Raw genomic sequence first — 8826 nt, forward strand, 5'->3', positions numbered from 1 at the left:
ACAATGAGATACCACTTCACACCAGTCAGAATGGCCATCATAAACAAAGCAACAAACAACAAGTGTTGGAGAGGTTGTGGTGAAAAGGGGACCCTAGTGCACTGTTGGTGGGATTGCAGACTGGTACCACCACTGTGGAAAACAATATGGAACTTCCTCAGAAAACTAAAAATGGATCTGCCTTTTGACCCTGCAATTCCACTGCTGGGACTATATCCTAAGAACCCTGAAACACCAATCCAAAAGAACCTTTGCACCCCAATGTTCATAGCAGCACAATTTACAATAGCTAAGTGCTGGAAGCAGCCTAGGTGCCCATCAGTAAATTAATGGATCAAAAAACTGTGGTACATTTACATAATGCAATACTACACAGAGAAAGAAAGAAGGAACTCCTACCCTTTGCAACAGCATGGATGGAGCTGGAAAGCATTATGCTAAGTGAAATAAGCCAGGCAGTGAAAGACAAATACCATATGATCTCACCTTTAGCAGGAACCTAATCAACAAAACAAAGAAACAAGAAAAATATAACCAAAGACACTGAAATAGAGGACAGACTGACAGTGACCAGAGGGGAGAGAAGAGGGAATTTCAGGGGAGAATGGAAAAGGTTTACAGGAACAAATATAAAGGACACATGGACAAAAACTATGGAGGGTGGAATGGGAGGCAGGTGGGGAGGGATGGATGAGTGGGCTGGAATGGGAACAAAAGGCAGAAAACTGTACTGGAACAATGACTAAAATAAAAAAAATTTAAAAACTAAAAAGCTTCTGCACAGCAAAGGAAATTATCAACAAAATAAAAAGGCAAACTGTGGAATAAAAGGAAATATTTGCAAACCACCTATCCAGTAAGGGGTTAATATACAAAATACACAAGGTACTAATACAACTCAATAGAAAAATAATAACCCAATTAAAAGCTTGTCAAAGTACTTCAATAGATCTTTTCCCAAAGAAGACATAAATGGCCAAAAGAGTACATGAAAATGTGCCTGACATCACTAAGAATCAGGGATATGCAAATCAAAACCACAATATGATATCACTTCACAATAAGCAATAACAGATACTGGCAAGAAAGTAAAGAAAAGAGAACATCTATACACTGTTGGTGGGAATGTGAATTGGTATAGACATTACAGAGAGCAGTATAAAGGTTTCTCAAGAAATTGAAATGGAACTATCATATGATCCAGCAATTTCCACTTCCTGATATATATCCAAAGGAAGTAAAATCATTGTCTTGAAGAGATATCTGTTCTCCCATGTTTATTGCAGCATTATGCTCAACAGCCAATGTATGGAAAAAACATAACTGTCCATTGACAAATGAATGAAGAAAGAAAATGTGAATCACACATACACAGTGGACTCTTATTCATTCTTAAAAAGAAGAAAGAAGTCCTGCCATTTGCAACAACATTGGTGAAACTGGAGAGCATTATGCTAAGTGACATAACCCCGACAAAGACAAATACCAGATGGATTCACTTACATGTGAAATCTTAAAAAAAAATAAAAAATGTTTTAAAAAAAAGCAAAACTCGGAAACAGAGAGTAGAAAAGTGATTGCCAGTGGCTGGAGCTGGAGGAAATAGGAAAATACTCAAAACAACTTTATAACAAGAATAAAATTTGAAGACTCACACTTCCTTACTTCAAGACTTATTTTAAAGCTACAGTAATTAAGATAAGGTAGTATTGGTATATAGTCAAATAGATTAATGAAACAGAATAGAGAGCCCAGAAAGATACTCACTCATATTTGGTCAGTTGATTTTTGAGAAGATACAAAAGCAATTTAGTAAAGACAAATACTATTACTATTATTCAAAAAACAGTACTGGAACAGTCAAATGTCCACATGCAATAAATAAATAAACTTAAACTTATAAGTCACATGATATAAATATAATTCAAAATGATTCATAGACTTAACGTAAACATAAAATTATGAAGCATCTAGAAAATATTATAGGAAAATATCTTTTTAAATTTAACTTAGGCAAAGATTTATTGAATACCAAAATCATGGTCCACAAGAGAAAAATTGATAAATTAAGCTTTATCAAAATTAAGGCCTTCTGCTCTGAAAGACACTGTTAAGAGAATGCAAAGACAAGCCACAAATTGGAAGAAAATACTTGTAAATCACATATCTGATAGAGGAGTTATATCCAGAATATATAAAGAGTTCTCAAAACTTAAAAATAAGAAAACAAACATTCCAATCTAAAAAAATGCAAATATTTTGACATTTCATCAAAGAAGATATAAAAGGACAAATAAGCACACAAAAAAATGTTCAAAAGCAATAGGAAAAAATGCAAGTTAAAATCACAATGAGATACCATTACACATGTATTTGAATAACCAAAGTTGAAGATTAACCGTACCAAGTGTTAGTAAGGATTTAGAACAAGTTAATTCTCTCACTCTACTAATGAGAAGGTAAAAAGGTAAAATAGTGCAAGCCACTTCAAAAAAGTATTTAACATTTCAACATATAGCTACCATATGACCTAACTATTCCATTCCTAAAATTGTCTCCAAAATTTCATAGCAGCTGTTTGTGTAATAGCCAAAAGCTGGAACTATCCAAATCTCCCTCAGCAAGTGAATGGATAAATAAACTGTGGCATATCCATGCAATGAAGTACTACTTAGCAATGAAAACTGATGAAATGTATAAGATGGAGGCATAGGCAGACACATTGTGCTTCCTCCCACAACCAAAAGAAGGACAACAACAAATTTAAAAACAAAAAGCAACCAGAACTAACAAAAAAATCTAACTGTATGGAAGTCGGAGAACCAAGGAGTTAAAGAATAAACATTCATTCACACCGGTAGGAGGAGTGCACATAGGCACCCAGGCAGAGAGGACTCACAACAAGGCTGTGGCTGGCAGACCCACCGAGGCAGAGGCTTGTGGACTGTGCAGTCCCACATTCCCATGCAGATAAACTGGGAAGAACAACTGTGGAGTGAGACAGCCCAGGGTTCCAGCTCAGGGAAATAAAGCCTCAAACCTCTGATTGAACACATGTGTGGGGGTTGAAGCAGCAGTGGTAGAAACTCCCAGCCTCACAGGAGATTTTGCTGGAGAGACACACAGGATCCTAGAACATACACAAACCCACCCACCTCAAACCAGCACCAGAAGGACCCAATTTGCTTGTGGGTAGTAGGGAAAGTGACTGAAATCCCACAGAGAGTAGAGCAAATGTATTGTTCCTCCTCGGACCCCTCCCCCACATACAGCATCACAACTCAGCGAGGTCATTGCCTCGCCCTGGTGAACACCTAAGGCTCTGCCTCTCACTATGTAACAGGCACCCTCAGACAAAAAAAAAAAAATGGCTCAAATGAAAGAACAGATCAAACCTCTAGAAAAAATACAACTAAGCAACAAAGAGATAGCCAGCCTATCAGATGCACAGTTCAAAACACTGGTTATCAGGATGCTCACAGAATTGGTTGAATTTGGTCATAAATTAGATGAAAAAATGAAGGCTATGCTAAATGAAATCAAGGAAAATGTACAGGGAACCAACAATGACAGGAAGGAAACCAGGACTCAAATCAATGGAGTGGGCCAGAAGGAAGAAAGAAACATTCAACAAGAACAGAATGAAGAAACAAGAATTCAAAAAAATGAGAAGAGGCTTAGGAACCTCAGGACATCTTTAAACGTTCCAACATCTGAATCATAAAGGTGCCAGAAGGAAAAAAGGAAGAGCAAGAAGTTGAAAACTTATTTGAACAAATAATAAATGAGAACTTCCCCATTCTGGCTAAGGAAATAGACTTCCAGGAAGTCCAGGAAGCTCAGAGAATCCCAAAGAAGTTGGACACAAGGAGGAACTCACCAAGGCACATCATAATTATATTAGCCAAGATTAAAATGAAGGAGAGAATCCTAAAAGCAGCAAGAGATAAGGGAACAGTCATCTACAAAGGAGTTCCCATCAGACTGTCAGCTGATTTCTCAAAAGAGACCTTGCAGGCAAGAAGGGGCTGCAAAGAAGTATTCCAAGTCATGAAAGGCAAGGACCTACATCCAAGATTGCTCTATCTAGGAAAGCTATCATTTAGAATGGAAGGGGAGAGAAAAGTGCTTCTCAGATAAGATCAAGTTAAAGGAATGCATCATCATAATGCCCTTATTATATGAAATGTTAAAGGGGCTTATCTAAGAAAAAGAAGATAAAAAATATGAACAGTAAAATGACAACAAACTCACAGTTATTAGCAACCAAACATTAAAAGAAAACAAAAACAAAATGAAGCAAACAACTAAAACAGGAACAGAATCACAGAAATGGAGAACACATAGATGGTTATCAGTGAGGGAGTGGGAGGGGGAGAGAGGGGAAAAGGTACAGAGAATAAATAGCATAAATGGTAGCTAGAAGATAGACAGGGGCAGGTTAAGAATAGATAGGAAATATAGATATATATGGCCCACGGACATGAACTAAAGAGGAGGAATGTGGGTGGGAGGGGATGTTCAGGGTAGAGGGGAATAAAGGGGGAGAAAAGGGACAACTGTAATAGCATAATCAATAAAACATATTTTTAAAAATTTTTTAAAGTGATAAAATGTAATACACACCAAAAAACATGGGTCAGGCCCTGGCTGGTGTGGGTCAGTGGACTGAGTGCCAACCTGTAAACCAAAAGGTCTCCAGTTGGATTCCTGGTCAGAGCACATGGCTGGGTTTTCGGCCAGGTCCGCAACTGGGGGCATCTGAGAGGCAACCAATTGATGTTTCTCTCACACATTAATGTTTCTCTCCCTCTCCTTCTCCCTCCCCACCTCTCTAAAAATAAATAAGTAAAATCTTTTTTTAAATTTTTACTAGTTTCAAAATTACTATGCTGAGTATAAGAATGCAGACAAAAAAGACTACATATTATATTCTTCAATTTATATAAAATTTGAGAATATTCTTATTTCAATGATTGCCTTAGGACAGGGGTGAGGGTTGAACCACATTTTATTTTAAATACATATACATTATTGCATGTCAGCATACCTCAATAAACCTGTCAAAAGTGACTAGACATCTGTATGAGTTTTAAATATGTGAAATTTATTCTAAGTTTAAGAATATTACATACATATTGACAACTTTAATCTCCATGATTAAATTTGTTTGCTTTTGAGCTCCATCTGTTTCCAACCTTTACTTACTCAGTCACATTTTAACCCAATTATTCCCTCAGATTTAATTATAAAACCTTTGTTTTGATTTGAATTGATGACTCTATTATCCTGCCTAAGGAATAGAGAAATTAACAAAGACTATTTTCATGTTTCTATAACGAAAAATCAATCCAATTCTGATGGCATATGCAACTGTTTCTGGGAACAAAAATACAATAAGAATTTCTAAAATTGAAGTTATGTTTCCAACATAACTTCAAGTCTTCCCATTATACTAAATGCACCCAAAAATTCCACTTTCCTTGAATTTTAATTTGTAAGAAAAAAACTAATCATGGTGAAAGTACAACTTAAGCAAAAACCTGAGCTACCTGCATCACAAGAATAATTATTTTTATCTAAGAGAATGTAAAGGGGCTCATATTTTCACTATATTAAATATTAGCCATGGCTTTGATGATCACTGAGATCCTTCAATGTTCCTGGAGAGGTCCATACAATAAAATCATGTATTTCTGGGAGCCCAGGTGAATTAAATCACAATCACTCAAAAATACTAGTAAATAAATGACATGTTGACAGAGCCAAGAGAACAGAAAATTGGGCAGTCTTCATTCTCTCTTGCTAGTTGACCTAACCAGAATTGACTAAATGGCTCAAAAGTTCTCACTACCATGTCTTTGCCTTTACGTGGCCTAATAAATCACAGCTGAAGACTGAAGCCCCAAACCTCTGAGGTCTAGTTCATTATGAGAGCAGTGAGAAAGGGATAACACCATTTTCACATTATTTTCTTTCTCTTATTCTGCTTCACTATCATAAGACCTCTCAGTAAAACATTCTCAGAAAGCTCCTGTAGCTTCTAGAGGAGTCTAAGTGACTCACCATCTTCAGGCCAGACAGCAACCTTCTCATTCTTTCAGCTTGCTTTTCTGAGAACCTACTCTTTGCCAGGAACAAGGTACCTACACTTCAGAAGTTCATGTAAATGCTATAAGGTGAAATAAATAGCACTAAACTAAACTTTATCTTTAGTTTAAAATTCCTCTTTCCTTTTCTCTCTCACACATATTTATTTATTTCTTCGGGGTGGGGTGTGCTGGGTGGATAATAAACTTTATTTTCTCCCTAAAAATAGGATCCCTTGCTCTCAACACAAAGGACCCATTCAAAGACAGGCAGTTGCTATTGGTACTTTTGTTGCATGAAAATTAGAAGTGTGAAAACCTTCTTAAAGTTTCACCTTTTCCATGAATCTAACACAATAATAACATGGAAAAATTACCAAAATGTGTGGAAGATAAATATTCTTAAAGTGTGAATGTCTAAGACAGGTGAGTACATGTCAGGAGATGGTACAGATTCGGGCAGTGGTGAGCTGTAGCAGACTTAAAGCAGTTCGTAATTACACCAGCTCATCATACCACCTCATCAGCCAATTATTAAATTTTCAGAAATTTTGCAAGCTGGCAGTTAAATCTTTGGTATCTTGAAATCAGGAGGAAGTATTACATGGAAATCAGCAAATACTACAAATCAGGGCTTTTCTTTATTTATTTTTCCAACCAGTTGTTAAATATTTTACAAGCACATTACTGGATGGAGGATGAGAACAGAGACAAAGAGCAGCCAACTCGGCTGGGTAATAACTACAGGGAAACCTTAATTTCAGCTCCACATTAACTTAAAGGTACAGTTCTGAAAATATGTAACATTTACAAAATCTCTTAATTACTAAAAGATTGGTAACCTGATATGTTTCATTTAAAAACAATTGAAACTATAATAAAATGATAAAATAGGCTGTACAAAATAGGCTGTATAAATAAGCTGCTATAAAATCTAGCAGTTAGGTTATAAATATGATTCAAGCTTATATGTCAGATTTCTGAAATTTTCCTCCATAAATCACATTCCCTAGACCTATCTAAACCACCAGTCCTCAGTTCTGACTTCCAAATTTAGACCAAGTCTACATTCTGCAGGTGCTATTTATTGAGTGTTTTTGGCTGCAGATTCATCATCTGTAAATATTTCAAGAGATTTGGAAAGCACAACATGCTACAAAACAACCACCTGGACAAAACAGAACTTTTGCAGGAACTAAAAGCAATTAGGGGATAACAGAATAAGCACATTCTACCTCTTCTTCTTTGGAAATCTATTTTGGGGAGTGAGGTCATTGTGGCTTGGAAATATATTTGTGTTCTCTTAATCTACTGACTTAAATAGTTTAAAATCAGAGCAAGTGGAATCTGAAGTGAAAATGAAGAGGAGGCAGTCAAATTAAAATTGTGATTCCACAAAATTTTCTGAAACCACTACAGATTCACAAAGTTTAAACTATCAAGTTTGGAATACTACCAGTTTAATAAAATAATATGAACCATGTCATTATAGTCTTCAGAATTAATGTGAGACATAAGAAATCCTTTTCAAAAATAAAAATTCATGGATAATATAAGGAATGTCTTTTCTTACCAAAAATGTACTATTCGAGGTTAATGAAGTTAAAGTGAACAAATAACAAATAATAGCTTGACAATAGAAACTCCACAGAACTGAAACTGAAATATTCAGAAAATTTCATACTATGGAATATATAATCATAATACAAAGATAAGTTTGCTTTAAATGGCAATGCAACTTGATGCTGAGCAACTTGCTCCTAGAGACTTCATTTCCTTTCCATTTGCAATCGAAAATTACTTTAAGCCACATATTTCAATGTGCTATTATTGAACAGATCTGTTTTATTCAAGGATAAATCAAAGATTGATTAAATTTTTAACCATATCATTCTTTTTTTACTTTTGTACTAAATTTATTCTAAATAAATAAAGAAAATTGTATAAGGAAAGAATTTAAATTTTCACTAGAGAACTTCCTACCATCTGTACATATATGTGATTGACAAAAAGGTAGTAAGCATCCACTTATAGAAAAGACATTATGCAAAAAAATTCACTGTTATGCAAATAATGTAGAAGCATGAATCTTTAAAATGTAGTAGATATTTTCCATTTTGTGGAAAGTTAGTATTGATCTAGATCAACAAAACACAAATTAAACAGATTAACAGGCAACATTTATTATGCAGCTATTAATAGCATGCCCTATGAAAAGTGTGACTTGGGCCCTATCTGGTATGGCTCAGAGAGTTGAGTGCCAGCTTGTGAACCAAAGTGTCGCTGGTTGGATTCCCTGTCAGGGTACATGCCTGGGTTGCAGGCCAGGCCCCCAGTAGGGGGCACACAAGAGACAACCACACACTGATGTTTCATTCTCCTTTTCTCCTCCCTTCCCCTCTATCTTAAAATAAATAAATAAAACCTTTTTTTTAAAAAAAAAGTGTTACATGGAATGGGGAATGATTATGATATAAAAATAAAGAAAACTAATGATGCAAAAATATAGATAGTGTGGCCAAAAATATGAATGAAAATTAATGTGTGACACATGTGCACAGAAAATAAGATTAAAATTAAATATGGCAGAAATATTAGTATAGGTATTTATATTCCTTATGTACATCCATGTATACATATTATATCAATATATGACTACAGTTTATTCATAACCAGGAAGAAATAAATACTAAACTAAAAAATTAATTGGCCTAAAAACTTAAAAGCTTAAAGCTCT

This window comes from Phyllostomus hastatus, unplaced genomic scaffold (genome assembly GCF_019186645.2).
Source record: "Phyllostomus hastatus isolate PE091 unplaced genomic scaffold, TTU_PhHast_1.1 phas_contig_80, whole genome shotgun sequence".
Classification (NCBI taxonomy): domain Eukaryota; kingdom Metazoa; phylum Chordata; class Mammalia; order Chiroptera; family Phyllostomidae; genus Phyllostomus; species Phyllostomus hastatus.